Below are 13,972 nucleotides of genomic sequence, written 5' to 3'. Positions count from 1 at the left end.
CACACTAAATCAAGAGTGTAAATGATCAATTTGTTATGAAATCATGCAAAAAAGTCTACATTTTGTGACTGACATGCTATGTGACCAGCTTGAAGGCATGCATCATGTATGAAAGCCCATGGCATTACCCTACTCAACATTTTTGTCATTGCAGCGTTATTTATAACTACTTCATAATGAAACTATCCACAGTGCATTGGAAAGGCCTTGCCTTGATAGGCAAGCTTTCCCTTCTAGGTTCTGTTACGATGAACATGACAGAAGCTGGTGTCCTCTCTCTGTGTGAGGCAGTATTGGTGCATTTGGACTGTGACAGTACCGTGTGGGATCGAAGTAGTGTCCTTTGTCAGGTGTATAGCTACTAGGGTATGCAGAGGAGACTGTGCGTTGGCAGGCATTCAGAAAGAGTATTCTACGTAAGGGGGGGCAGCTGGTATTATCGGGTCGAGCAGACTGGCAGGACAAAGCGTAAACCAGCGTTAGATTTCTGCTTTAAAAACTGCGAGAGATGCATCGGTGCGGTTTGTGCAGATGGATTGTACAGCAGGGACGTTATCTACGTGATACAGTGCAATAATTTTATTTTAGGGGCAAACTTGCGAAATTGAAGGCAGTCAACATTGAAGGGGAGCGTAGTTCAAAATTTTTTAGGCCATCAATGGGGTTCGAAATATCGAACGTCAAAAATACGCATTTGAAAGCTCGTTGAGTTGGCTTTCCCGCAGTGCGTATATATAACGCGTTGCTGCGCGTGGTATCGTAGCAAGTTCAGCTTCTTCGCGCCTATCACTCTCGTCACTATTTGCAAGCTGTAAGGTCGACGCTTCTCCGTAAGGCTCATTTTTTAAAGGTAGCGACAGTTACTTGCTCGCCCTGGACCCTTGGGAATGAGCGCAATGGCAAAAAGGTCGTGTTGCCAGCCGGCCAATCGCAGGCCGCGGCGGCTGTACCAAAACCAGCTACTGTGCCCCACGATAGGCCGGTCCTTCGCGCTGCGCCCCAAGAGAGCTGCGTGACGTCTGGAATTAGATCAGTAATAACCATCTTTTAACCGACCTACGCAGGAGCTTGAAACAGAGGAGGGCGCAAGTATGAAAACGGCTTACCAACTTTTGCGCATGATTGTATGTTTTCTGCTGCGTGTAGAGCTGTATTATTTGACTTGGGTGCTCACGACAACACAATGTAGTGATTGAGCGAGTTTATATACTCTTCTCAGAAGGTGTTTCAGGGTCCCTTTTAAGACGGTAGTCGAGAGCAAGTAGGCGCTAAATTTTTCGTAGTGTTTTTATGAAGCGCAGGTCATTGCTAAATATTGGTCACCATGGAGGTGGAATTCGCCTGCTCCAAACATTTATAACTGTATGAATATTTTTTCTCCATGCAGTTTCGGCTTCAGCAGTCGAACAGTAGTTTTAACGCGACAAGTAGGTGCGAGGTTACGTTGACGGCACATTAACGACCAAACAGCTGTTTGGTCACTTGCTGTCTTTCCGGCCTCTGGAAATGGCTAACGTAATAGATTTAGGGAATTAAAGAGGTAAATCAGCGATTGTATTGCAGTGCTTGTGACCTCATACTTGTGAAGTCGCAACCATCGTTCGATTGATGAAATGATTGTAAAGAGGAAGATGAGCAGCGGCGGCAGCCGCACCGCCAGCGCACGGCGCGAGATCGCTGGGTTGATGACCGAAGCTCGGACCGGCATTTTGGATAGCTGTCCTTAAGCTATTTCCCCAGAAATCCTGCTACAATTTGGTGGAGGTGCAGCCTTTGACCTACGTCCTGGAGCTTCGCAGCAGAACCATCGCTTCAGTTATGTCCACCGGTGCAGGCCAGTCATCATCTCCTTCGCCTACGCCCGTCGTTTGCCCTGGCGCTCTCCGTCAGCGGGACCCAGCCATTTTTAGCGGGTCTGATGATCACAACGTGGAGGATTGGCTTGCCTCCTACGAGCGGTTAAGCAGCCACAACCGCGGTGGGATGACGCCATGAAGCTGAACAACGTGGTGTTCTACCTCTCGGACGTGGCCAGCCTGTGGCACAGGAACCCTGAAGCAGTCTTTACTACCTGGTCTGCCTTCAAACGCGCCTTTTCAGATATCTGTGGGCGCCCTGCAGTACGCAAGCTGCGCGCCGAGCAGCGCCTGCGAGTGAGAGCCCAGCTGCAGGGAGAATCTTTCACAAGCTACATCGAGGATGTCATCAACCTCTGTACAAGGGTAGACCCGTCTGTGTCCGAGGCGGACCGGATTAAGAATGTCCTGAAAGGCATCGAAGAAACTACATTGAAGAAAAAATTGAATAACCCATAAATTGTTTACGGGGGTACACGAATTCCACGTGGTCATTCGTGTTTGCTAATGTCTCGCGCATCATTCCAACGAGCATTACGAAAAATTTGATGTCTCCACCCTATTAATTTTTAGGCCAAACTTTTCCATTAGTGGTTTGATGGTTATCTTTTTTAAATTATGGAGGGCACTGAAGACTGCTCACGAGCTTTGAAAACGAAAGCATTAATTTTTTTAATTCATATTTTTTCCTTCCTTTCTAATGACACCCCTACTCATCAGCATACAGTCGTAAGGCAATGTATACACTAGGGTCACCTTTATTCTGCAAATAGCGACGCGGTTTTGCAGCCTATGGGTTGCATGCTCGCCTCGCAGTCTGTGAAGGTTTTTGGTTCAATTCCCCGCACCTTCGGAAGAAATTTTGTTGTTTGCTGATGGCGTCACTGGGAGTTTTCTGGGTACCTTTTCCTAATGCTATGCGCCGCACGACATCCACAGTCAAAGCTAGCGCTGTGTTGAGCGCATGTGTCGGTTGATTGCCGTGCGCGCGCCTTGCGAACACGCAGGTCAGACAAGAAAACGCAAATTTTGGGAGCTGCGCGAGCCGTGCCTGGGATCGAAGCGACCGGCTGGCATGTCCCCATGGAGGCGCATGCCCAACGAACGACTTTGAAACCTTCAGTTAGAGGCCGCCGGCGGAAAAGTTCCGGGGACCCAGACTCCAGCGGGCCGCCATTATCAGCGAAGTAGAACACAAGAACATACTCGTAGTCCCCTATCCGTTCACGCGTGCGTCTCATCCGCGTACTTCGACTTTACCGCCGGCCGAAAAAAAAAACACGAGGGCATATCATGACAGATTCTCGACTCTACGTGCTGTTAAAGGAGCATCTGTATGCCTTTGTAAAAACTTCACCTACGAGGGCGCATTGTAACGTAGGAAGAGACGCACATGAGCGTTCACCAGCAACTTGAACCTTATATCGGAACAAGGCGTATAAATAGGCCGTAGGAACGAATGGAAAAATGTGGAATGCTGCGCGATCGCCTGGAATCAGTGTAACGTCACAAAGTAAAATGACTACGAAAGAGAACGCAAAATTGAGGCTAAAAGCTGTAAGAACCACAGATTTAAAGGTGGCAGGTAAAAAAAAAACTTTAAAACGGATAGAAACAGGCGAACGATGAAACACGTCGCCAAAGGGGCGGGTAAAAGCGTTAAAGCCATGGAGGCACAAAAGAAAGAAAAAAATAAAAACGATGAGAACAGGGCCAAGATGGGGGGGGGGGGGGGGGGTGAAGCCAATTAGAGAAACAGGAGACCAGCGAAACAATCAACCATGTATGGTCAAGTGGAAAGGATTAAGCATTTGCTGTGCCACCCAGGAATTCCAACTCGTTCCAAGACAGACGGAGGGTGTATTGGTCATTGGAATGATGAGTCTTGAGTGCTTCTATACGCAGATTTCTCAGGACAGCCTATCTAGTCCTCTGCCTATGATGACGCAATGATTAAAGTCGGGAGTGCAGTTATTTTCGTGGATATCTTTCTTAATCTTGCATTTCTTGCCATGCATGGCCAGATGTCAGGACATGGCTACGCTGCTGACATTGTTGTCATGTCTGGTGTTGATGCACCTACCCGTCTGCCCGGTGTACCTTTTCCCGCATGGTACCGGTACAGAATAGATTACTCCTGAATCACAGGGGACGTAAGGATCTGAGTGCGTCTGCCCGCACCCGCGAGTGACCGGAGGGTTATTAACTTTAGAACAGAGCGCGGAAAGTTTGTTGACCCGATAAAGACTACATCCACGCCTGCTCGTTGTGAGACTTTGCTGAGGCGGTGGCTGCCTTCGTGGATGTATAGGACATTACGACGGATTTTTTGTGCTTGTTGGTGCACGCTGCAGGGGTATCCTGTCGCCTGTGTTTCTTGGTAGTGAAGCCAGCCACGGATACCCCGCTGTGAAAAGCCGCTCGATCTGGTTGCTGAAACTGTCCTGAAACTGACGCTCGCAGTATTTTGGGAGAGCGTTATGAAAGCACAGTTTGGAAGAAGCGCAAGGCAGGGGCGGTTTTTTGGCCCTTGGTTGATAGGGCCATCAGGTCTGCTTGTATGAAAAATGAAGGCGCATGTCAAAGAATCTTACTGATTGATCGTCCTTGGTCTCATTCGTCAGACTGAAAGGCTGCGATTTGGGCAAGTTGGTATACTTGTTCATTGTTAAACCGCGCAGGAAGACGAGGATGAAAAAAAAAAAAAAAACACTTGTGCTGTGCTTGAGTTGCGTGTTCTTTTTTTCGTCTGTGCTGTCTTCCCGCGCTGTTCAACAATAAAGTGAGAGGCACACATTGGTGAAATTAGCTTTGTTTACATAAACCCTACAGGAGCGTGTCGAGCCCCGCCGCGGTGGCTCAGTGGTTACGGCGCTCGGCTGCTGACCCGAAAGACGCGGGTTCGATCCCGGCCGCGGCGGCTGAATTTCGATGGAGGCAAAATTCTAGAGGCCCGTGTGCTGTGCGATGTCAGTGCACGTTAAAGAACCCCAGGTGGTCGAAATTTCCGGAGCCCTCCACTACGGCGTCTCTCATAGCCTGAGTCGCTTTGGGACGTAAAACCCTAATAAACCAAACCAAACCAAACCAGAAGCGTGTCGAGTTGGTTGGTTGGTTTATGGGAGTTCAACGTACCAAAGCGACTCAGCCTATGAGGGACGCCGCAGTGAAGGGCTCCGAAAATTTCGACCACCTGGGGTTCTTTAACGTGCACTGGCATCGCCTCTAGAATTTCGCCTCCATCGAAATTCGACCGCCGCGGCCGGGATCGAGCCCGCGTCTTTCCAGTCAGCAGCGAGCACCATAACTACTGAGCCACCGCGGCGGCTCCGGAGCGTGTCGAATAAAGTGTCGGCCTGGTATAAGTTCACCTGCAGACTCAACGAATGCGCGTTTACGTGAACTCATGAAGTCATGCATACAGCGTGAAGCCCAGCGTCTAGCACAGTGACGGCACCAAGGTGAGGCGAAGGGTGGCGTGCCACAGTAAAATCTGCGGAACGCTTTCGTCACACCGTGATGAGGAATACGTTTAATGCTTAGGGCCCCCTCGCTGCAGGCCCACTGGAGAGGCAACATGCTTGTTTACCTTATTTAGCGCCGACAGCCGCTTAGTGCGGGAACTGTTCATGCAGAGACTCCCCGCAAACGTGCAGATAGGCCTCACTGCGTCCGGCGAGGCGGACTTTTTATTAAGACGGCCGAGCTCGCCGACAAACTCGTACGGCTGTCGCCATGTCGCAGACACGTCGGTACACGCAGATGCACCGCCCGCCAACTCCCCGCAAGAGATGCGAAGTGAAATTTCTCGCCCCGCCCCTCCGAGCGGAGACGCCAAAACTCAACTACCGAAACATATCAGGAGGAACCTGCTCATAAAACCCCTCCCCAAGAACATGCATCCCGTGCACCACGAGGGACGTCGTCGGGCCAGAGCACGCGCTCTGCATGAAAAGTACAAACAGCACTCAGGAGCGGTGTACGTGGATGCTCCCTTACAAAAATGAACATTGAGATGCAATTAACTGTTTATAGAGTATTTATTGAGTCAATAAAAAGTCTATTAATACTCAAATCCTAATGACTTTGGTCTATAAAAAGTCAATATGTTCTTGACTGGTATGACCCAATATAAATTTAATTGACTACAAGTGAATTAAAACTCAAGCAACAAAAAATCAATTTACATCGATTTCTCACTATGTCATTAAAAAGTCAATAAGTTCTTGACTTATATGACCCAATATAAATTTAATTAACCACAAGTGAATTAAAACTCAAGCAACAAAAAATCAATTTACATCGATTTCTCACTATGTCATTAAAAAGTCAATAAGTTCTTGACTGATATGACCCAATATAAATTTAATTGACTTCAAGTGAATTAAAACTCAAGCAACAAAAATTCCATTTACAGCCCATTTCTCAAGACTCATTAAAAAGTCAATATGTTATTGACTGATATGACCCAATATAAATTTAATTGACTACAAGTGAATTAAAACTTTAGCAACAAAAATTAAATTTACAACAGATTTCTCACAAATTTTAGAACCAACCGCAACAACAGCTCAAACGATTCCCATTTCAGCTGAACAGCCTTTATTCATATTATATCTGCTATGGGAGAGGTCATGATGTTGAAGTTGGTTGTAGGTTGTGACTCGGAAAAACACTGCTCATGAGGTCGCTTCGCAGTGTAAAATTTAACGTACAACTGAACACAGTATTCTTTTTTGGTACCAAGTGAGAAATGTGGTATGAAACTATCCTTAGGTTGGAATTAAATTGCACAATGTAAGGGAGAGCTCACTTGAGTTACTGATTCATAAATGTGACAGCATAATGGTGCGGAGGCAGCATTATCTGAATACCGGGCGTTTCAGCAATCACCTTCAAAAATTTTCAAAAATAGGCTTTTTGGGGTAAAAATATGGTTTGTGCTATCACCAGTGTTGGCGGACAACAGAAAGCCGGTAAATTGTCTTCAGTAAGCTGGTTTACTAATTTTTAATAAATAACTTTTTAATCAGTAGAGTTAGGCGCCTAGTTGCAATCAGAGATTTGTAGCTGGTCGTAATAGCCATATCAGATTTTAGAATTTGGAAAACGCGATTACCCTTGGGGCTGCGGCTCGACAAAATTTGGCTTTTTCGACTAGTTACATGCACTGGAGGGCTTGCTTTGCCTGCATGCTTTCGAAACCGAATGTATTTTCGCACGATGCAGCCAAATTTTGTCGAGCCACAGCAGCGAGTGTAATCGCGTTTTAGAAATTCTAAAAACTGATATGGCTACTACTAACGACCGGCTACAAATCTCTAATTGCAACGAATTGCCTATCTGTGATAGTTAAAAAGTTAGAAATTAGTTTACCAGCTTACTACCTAAGACAATTAACCGGCTTCCCGGTGTCCAGCGATACTGGTAATAATGTGCCGCAAAAGCCATATTTTTACCCCAAAAAGCCTATTTTTGAAAATTTTCGAGTCTTCCCTGAAAAACCTGAAATTTATTACGATTGAAGATGTCAATCCAAATGGGGATTTTTACAGGTGTGGGTTATAAGGGGCCGTACACATTTGCTCACAAAGGGAGCATTCACACATATGTACACGAGGGTAACTAAAGACTATTACAACAAAAAGGAGGCAAACGCATGAAATAAAATGGCATCATCTTGATTGGACCATAGAGTATAAGCATACAGGCTGTTGAAAGGCCTCGTGAGACCAGTATTCAACACACCTGTTGAGAAACCAATATACAGCATATGTACCTTGCGCCCGCGCCGCGGACTTGCTAACGCCATTCAAATCGAGCGCGCAGGCTGGCAGGTCACGTGACAAGACGAACACATCCGGGCACCACGCGACCACGTGGGTCGTTCCGGCGTGCTGCCGTTTGTGCTCGCCGCTCGCTCGTTGGGGCATGTTTTGTGTTGTATTTATTTCAAAATCGCTGCTTCAAACTCGTGTTTGGTTTGACTTGTGATCGTAGCTTTTGGCACCGCTGGCAGTACAATTTCCAGCCCTTCGTGTGCTTCGTGAAAAAGCGACCGCGCCGGGAACCCTGCTGGCTTTTCGTCATGACAGCACGTTGGACTTCACCGATGGAAGCTGCTGCGTCTTTTATCTACCGGAACCGCCTTACAAAAGAAGAAAGCGGTTACTGGAAGGCGTCGAGTCTTCGTTTTCAGGTAAGACCTGTAATAATGCGCAGGAATGCGCGCAATTTTCCACCACGCAAATTAACCACCTAGCACTAAGGCGAGAAAAAACGGAAGAGATGAGGCGCTGCCGCCATTGTGCACGGTTATTTCTGCGGTGGCAAAATGCACTCTACATTGAGTCACTATAACTAGCTGGCCTGTCTGTGTTCACAGTGTATCCGTTGCGACGCGAACGCCGTGAAAAGAAGCTAAAATCATTGTTCGACGTGGTTGTGCACTGCTGCCTGCACGCATGTTTTTCGTCGCTATCCGCTCGCAGCGGTTTGACGATAGTGCACGCAACTTGACCTGTTTAGCGTTGCATTATGTACTGCGCGTACACGCGTCGACACAATTTCTTGAAGTGGCTTCGTAAGCTTTGAACACACCTATGCGAGACGATTAAACCTGCTGTCGAGCTCTAGGGGTATGCTGTGTTCGCTCTGCATTCGACGCAGCTAACCCATAGCTGCCCGCCTCGGTGGCCCATAGTGCGCGTCATTCGGTCTCTGGCGCTGCATACTGCGCTACGCGAGTACGCGTCAGGGCTCGGCATTTGATATACTCTGCTCGATACGACATCGAGTCATGTTCGCTGCAGCGGACTGTGCGGCACCAGACCCGCCGCGGTGGCTCAGTGGTTGCGGCGCTCGGCTGCCGGACCCGATAGACGCGGGTTCGATACCGGCCGCGGCGGCCGAATTTTGATGGAGGCGAATTCTAGAGGCCTGTGTACTGTGCGATGTCAGGGCACGTTAAAGACCCCACGTGGTCGAAATTTCCGGAGCCCTTCACTACGGCGTCCCTTATAGTTCGGGACCTTAAACCCCAATAAACCAAACCAAACCAAGCGATACGCGCTACTGGCCACTGTGGCGGGCGGTTAATCGCGTTGGAGTCAAAGGCAGACTGAATACGTCGTCCTCCAAGGCTGAACTGTCGGTGCAATCGCCTTGCAGTGGTGTCTTACAAGCTCAAAAAGCCACATCCAGTAACAGGCTGTATGAACGCGTATTCGCGTAAATAGAGGAGTGATGCGGCTTCCCCAATGAGAAAACTGCCTGTTCGATCATTAGTGTAGCCGTAAAGTGCTTTTAGTGGCAGGCGACCGTGAAGAAAAATCATTGTTAGATGTTGAAGAATAACCAGTCCAAAAATAGGCTCGAGCACTTTGCAGCCTTTTCTAACAGCCCTTTCAGATTAATTATTTCTGAAGAACCCTAAACAGTGCAGAGCTTATTGTGGATTCAAGTGTGAGCAAGGTAACTTTTGTCTGTTTAAACTTTGCTTTGTGTTTGTGTGAAACTGGCAGTACGAATTCTTACCCATTAACACAGTCATTGTGGGTACGTCATCTTCCATAGATTGCACAGGTGAAATTCAAATTATGATGTTATGCAGGTGAAGTGCCTGCTGTCCAATGGTGAAGAGGTCTAAAAAGAGCTGTCACTGAAAAGGATGTCTCCGCTGTCCAACTGTGGGGCTGTCTTCCTTGTCTGTGCCCGTTCAACGTGTATTGCAGAACACATGTAAGTACTGAGTTTTCTAAAGTGCGTTTTTCTAGAACTCTGTGTTGAGATCAGTGTGTTGCACCAGTGTGCTTTGAACCAGTGTTGACGGCATATGTTGGCATTTGCCTTTGAAATAGTATATGTGTGTTTCTTCTCAATAAGGCGTCATCCAATACTGCAACTTTGATTCTGGATTTGAAGCGGCGGGCTACAGCAGCATTTTAAGGCGATATTACAGCAGGAGGACAGCCTTGTTATCCTTCTACTGTAATACCTGTGTCACATAGCACTCCTCCTAAACAGTTGTAGCCGTAGGATAACTTTCATTCTTCTACTGTAACGCCAGTGTCACATGACACTCCTCAGAGACCCATTGTAAGAGGCTGCGCAAAAGAAACCAGGATGAAAGGGAAGACACGTATACCAAAGGACGAGCGCTGAAGTACCAACTGGTAGTTCAGCACTCGTCCAACTACCAGTTGGTAGTTCAGCGCTCGTCCTGTGGTATATGTGTCTTCCCTTTCATCCTGGTTTCTTTTGCGCTGCCTCTTACAATGATGCTTAACCGACTAGCCCACACAAAGTTATTGATCCTCAGAGACCTTTCCAGCGAAGGCATCTGATTTCACTTGAGGAGCAAAATATGAAAGGCATTAATAGTAATTTAACTGTAAACCTTAAGATTTTTGCCATTTCGGTGAGTATACTTGCTCTAATTCACATATATTTGTCTAGGAGATTGTAGCGACCTGGTTGACTCAGATTTTTGGCTTGCTACCTGATGGCATGGCTAAACAACTCGAAAAGAATAGGATATAAGACATGAATGCATGCTGCACTAACAACTGGTTACATTATCAGTTTTCCACATTATATGGGTTGCACTGTATATACTCAGAAATAGAAAGGAGCCAAGTACAAAGAAAAGCAAACCAAACAACAAAGAGGTAAAATGCGAAATGTTACCCTCTTTTTCTCATGCACTTAGCAGCAATGGTCATAGTGAAAAATGGCATAGCAATAAAGAAGCACTTGGCTTGTAACATGCGCACCTTTTTGGAAATACTAGAGTGTAGTGGTGCTTTTGCCATTCTAAGAAACTGGCTTGTCTGGCATGGCTCTGCATCTTGATGTGACTAATTGCATCATGTTTTGTTATGAAGGCTAGTGCGTTTTAGTGCTGGTTATTGCATTACTATTTCTACTTCCTCTGTCTACTAGTGAGTCGTCAGTGTGTGTTACACTCCCTTCTTTATCACATTTAAATTTTTTAGGTATTGCACATTTCAGTGTTGTGTCAAGGGCATGTGGAAAAGCTGGAATTACAGAATTGCTCTTAGCAAGCCCAGCCTCTTGTGTGATATACAGGCAGTGCTCCTACTGTTGCATACTATTTTTATTTTTGAATATTTGCTATTACACACACTAATCTGTGATTTTCATCAGCATGAAATCATTTTCCTAAATGATTTGTGCAGTTAACGTTATAAAAAGGCAAAGTACACAATTACCGTTTTCACTTCTTTCTTACATCGGAACCTACTACTATTGCATGACACCATCATTGTGAGGGTGTAAGTTTTGTGTTTATTTTAAACAACTACATGATTTCTGACTTGCATGCTTCAACAGGCATGAAAGCATATTACCATATGACACTATGCAATCAACAAATGCAATTCGATCTTGGCCGCGCCGGTGTAATGTCAATGGAGGCAAAATCTAGAGGCCCGTGTACTCTGCGATGTATGTGCACATTAAAGAACCCGAGGTGGCCAAAATTTCTGGAGCCCTTCACTGCGGTGTTCCTCAAAGCCTTAGTCGCTTTGACGTTAAACCCGCAATTAACGCCTCATTCCTGGCTGTGACTATAGCATAGAAATTTTATTCCTGTGTTCTGTTTCCTGCAGGTGCATTCATTTATTGCTTCGAGATTGAAAAGGCTGTGTACAAACTCTGGACGGAATCCAGAAGGATGCAGTATTTCTGAAGCGGGCCACCACAACTGTGTGGTGAAGAGAAGCAGTGGTACAGCGCAGCTTCATTGGCAGCTGCTCAGGAGAAGGATATTGGAAGGCAAGGAAAAGGCTCTACAGAAGACACTCACGCAAGTGAAAATGGATGCACTCACAGGTGATTACTGGTTTTAGCTGGATTTAGCACAGAAGTATATATTCACTCCGTCAGTGTATTCGAGAATTGCAACTCAGGATTTGTTAGTGGTTTATTAGGAAGCACAAAACAAAGGGTAATAACAAATGTATGGGATGGAAGCTAGTGACCAATTCACTGTAGGTATGTCATCATGTGAAGGTTTGTGTAGAAGAGGTTAATTGATGGGCATAGTTTGTAGCTCATGTGAGGGACAGTATAAATAGCTTAAATGGCGAGGTTCTGAGACCAATGGGGCAGTGCATGAGCAGAAAAACTAGCCAGGAGTTAACAAATTTTCATGAATGCTCAGCTGTCATGCTTTAGAAATAAGGCTGTTGGTATTTGGCAGCCATGTGCTGTGAAGCTCGGTATTTTAAAAGTGTTGAGGCCTAAGAGATCTGATTCAGTGTTGGCATTCATGGGTGCTGTCACATTAGCCATCCTCCTTTAATGCAAATAGCAGCATTTGCTAGTTGTCTTTGCAATGGGATCATTGTAGCAGTGTATATCATAATAAATATATAATTTTTCTCCCTTAATCTTCAGGCACTGTCGCTACACACAAATGGATTCAAGCTGCCATCAAGGCAATGAAAGATATTCGACTTTCTCGGAAAAGATGCACGCTATGACGCGAGGGGCCTCCAGTGCGACTCATTCGCTGCTTTTGTCTACTAATAAAGCTAAGGTTGCTCTTAGGCAGATGTGAGCATTTTTTTTTGTTCTTTCAATACATACTTGCTCTTCGTGCTTCTCAAGAACATGAATCATGTAATACTTATTTGCATGCTGCTACGTACATACTACCGTGCTCAAATTTGAGAGACCCCTGTGAGTTCTTGCCGAATTTTACCAAACTGCATGTGGGCGCCGCCTGACGAAGCAATCCTGTTGTCGAGACCGATGCCCATATGCAATATGGCACGTTTCAGCATGCACTTGCATTGGTTTCTTAATTTTGCTCACGATAGTATGTCCAAACATTGAGCATCACTATGAAGACATGTTAGGTAACAAATTTGTTTCTGGATGGTTCACCCTTCCTTTGACATCATCATCCCGGAATGCTACACCAACCGCATCAGGAAACAGTAAACCAAAGCACACCAGAGCTGGTATCAGCCGGCTGAGTCACACCAGATGAGAACACACTATGCCATGTCACAGAACTCATTTCTGAAAATCTGGTCTCGAAACACCAGGAAAGGTAATTCGCCAATTTTCTTTTGTGCGAGTGTATCGCAGTGTTGTGATTTTGAGATCACCACACGCACATAGCGGATGCACTATGTAGCTCGGAACACTGTGGCAAGATAATAAACAACCAGTAAACTTTCGACTGGATGTATTTAGATCTTTTAATAAACAGTCAGTTAAATGTGAACTGCAGGTCAATTAAATAAAAATGCCAAGTAATAAACTGGCAATTAAATGTGAACTGCAGGTTTATAAACAGTCAGTTAAATATGTATTGCCAGTCAATAAAATCTCTATTTAGATCTATTGAGTTAAATTAATAAACTGCCAATTGGAATACGGTGGCCAATTTTAAATTGAAACTCAACACAAAAAAGTCTATAAACTGTCAATTAAACCACAAAAGAGTTCATAATAAACTGGCAATTAAATGTTAACTTAATATGAATTCAGTGTTAATTGACATGCAATTAAATGTGAACTGCAGGTATATAAACAGTCAGTTAAATATGTATTGCCAGTCAATAAAATCTCAATTTGGATCTATCGAGTTAAGTTAATAAACAGTCAATTGGAATACGGTGGCCAATTTTAAATTGAAACTCGACAAAAAAAGTCTATAAGCTCTCAATTAAACCACAATACAATTTATTGCCGAGAGTCAATAAGTATTTAATTAAAACTGGGTAGAAATTTTTGTAAGGGCTGCGGAGTACCAACACAACAAGGCCTACGCGTTGGTGGCGGTGGATGGGCCCGACGGACTGCTTGCTGCCGTGACTATTAAAACAAGCTCCTCTCAGATCGCGGAGGAGGCGGCAATAGCTTTAGCTATAACTAATACCACTGCTGATATTATTTTCAGCGACTCGAAATTCGCCGTTCGCAATTTCGCGAGGGGCCGAATAGCACCCACCACCCTCAGCATTCTTGCAAAAGCAGCCCAACCTCCCAGAGAGGTCGAACTAATTTGGGTGCCGTCCCACTCGGACAATCCGGGGAACGAGGCAGCTCACAATAAAGCCCGAGGTTTCGTCAACCGG

The 13,972-nt window shown here is 45.6% G+C and overlaps 1 long non-coding RNA gene across 1 annotated transcript; it reads left to right on the top strand.

The window, feature by feature from the left end:
- The first annotated feature begins 7,696 nt into the window (after positions 1-7,696).
- On the top strand, positions 7,697-12,430 carry LOC149350814 (uncharacterized). The gene is made up of 4 exons (XR_016290454.1): positions 7,697-8,055; positions 9,469-9,596; positions 11,489-11,711; positions 12,279-12,430. It is a non-coding gene; the product is annotated as an uncharacterized LOC149350814 (long non-coding RNA).
- Positions 12,431-13,972: the final 1,542 nt, after the last annotated feature.

This window comes from Amblyomma mixtum, chromosome 3, assembly GCF_055824585.1.
Source record: "Amblyomma mixtum isolate Tamu chromosome 3, ASM5582458v1, whole genome shotgun sequence".
Lineage (NCBI taxonomy): Eukaryota > Metazoa > Arthropoda > Arachnida > Ixodida > Ixodidae > Amblyomma > Amblyomma mixtum.
Note: the sequence above shows the minus strand (reverse complement) of the source record. Positions and strands in the feature narration are given on the sequence as shown.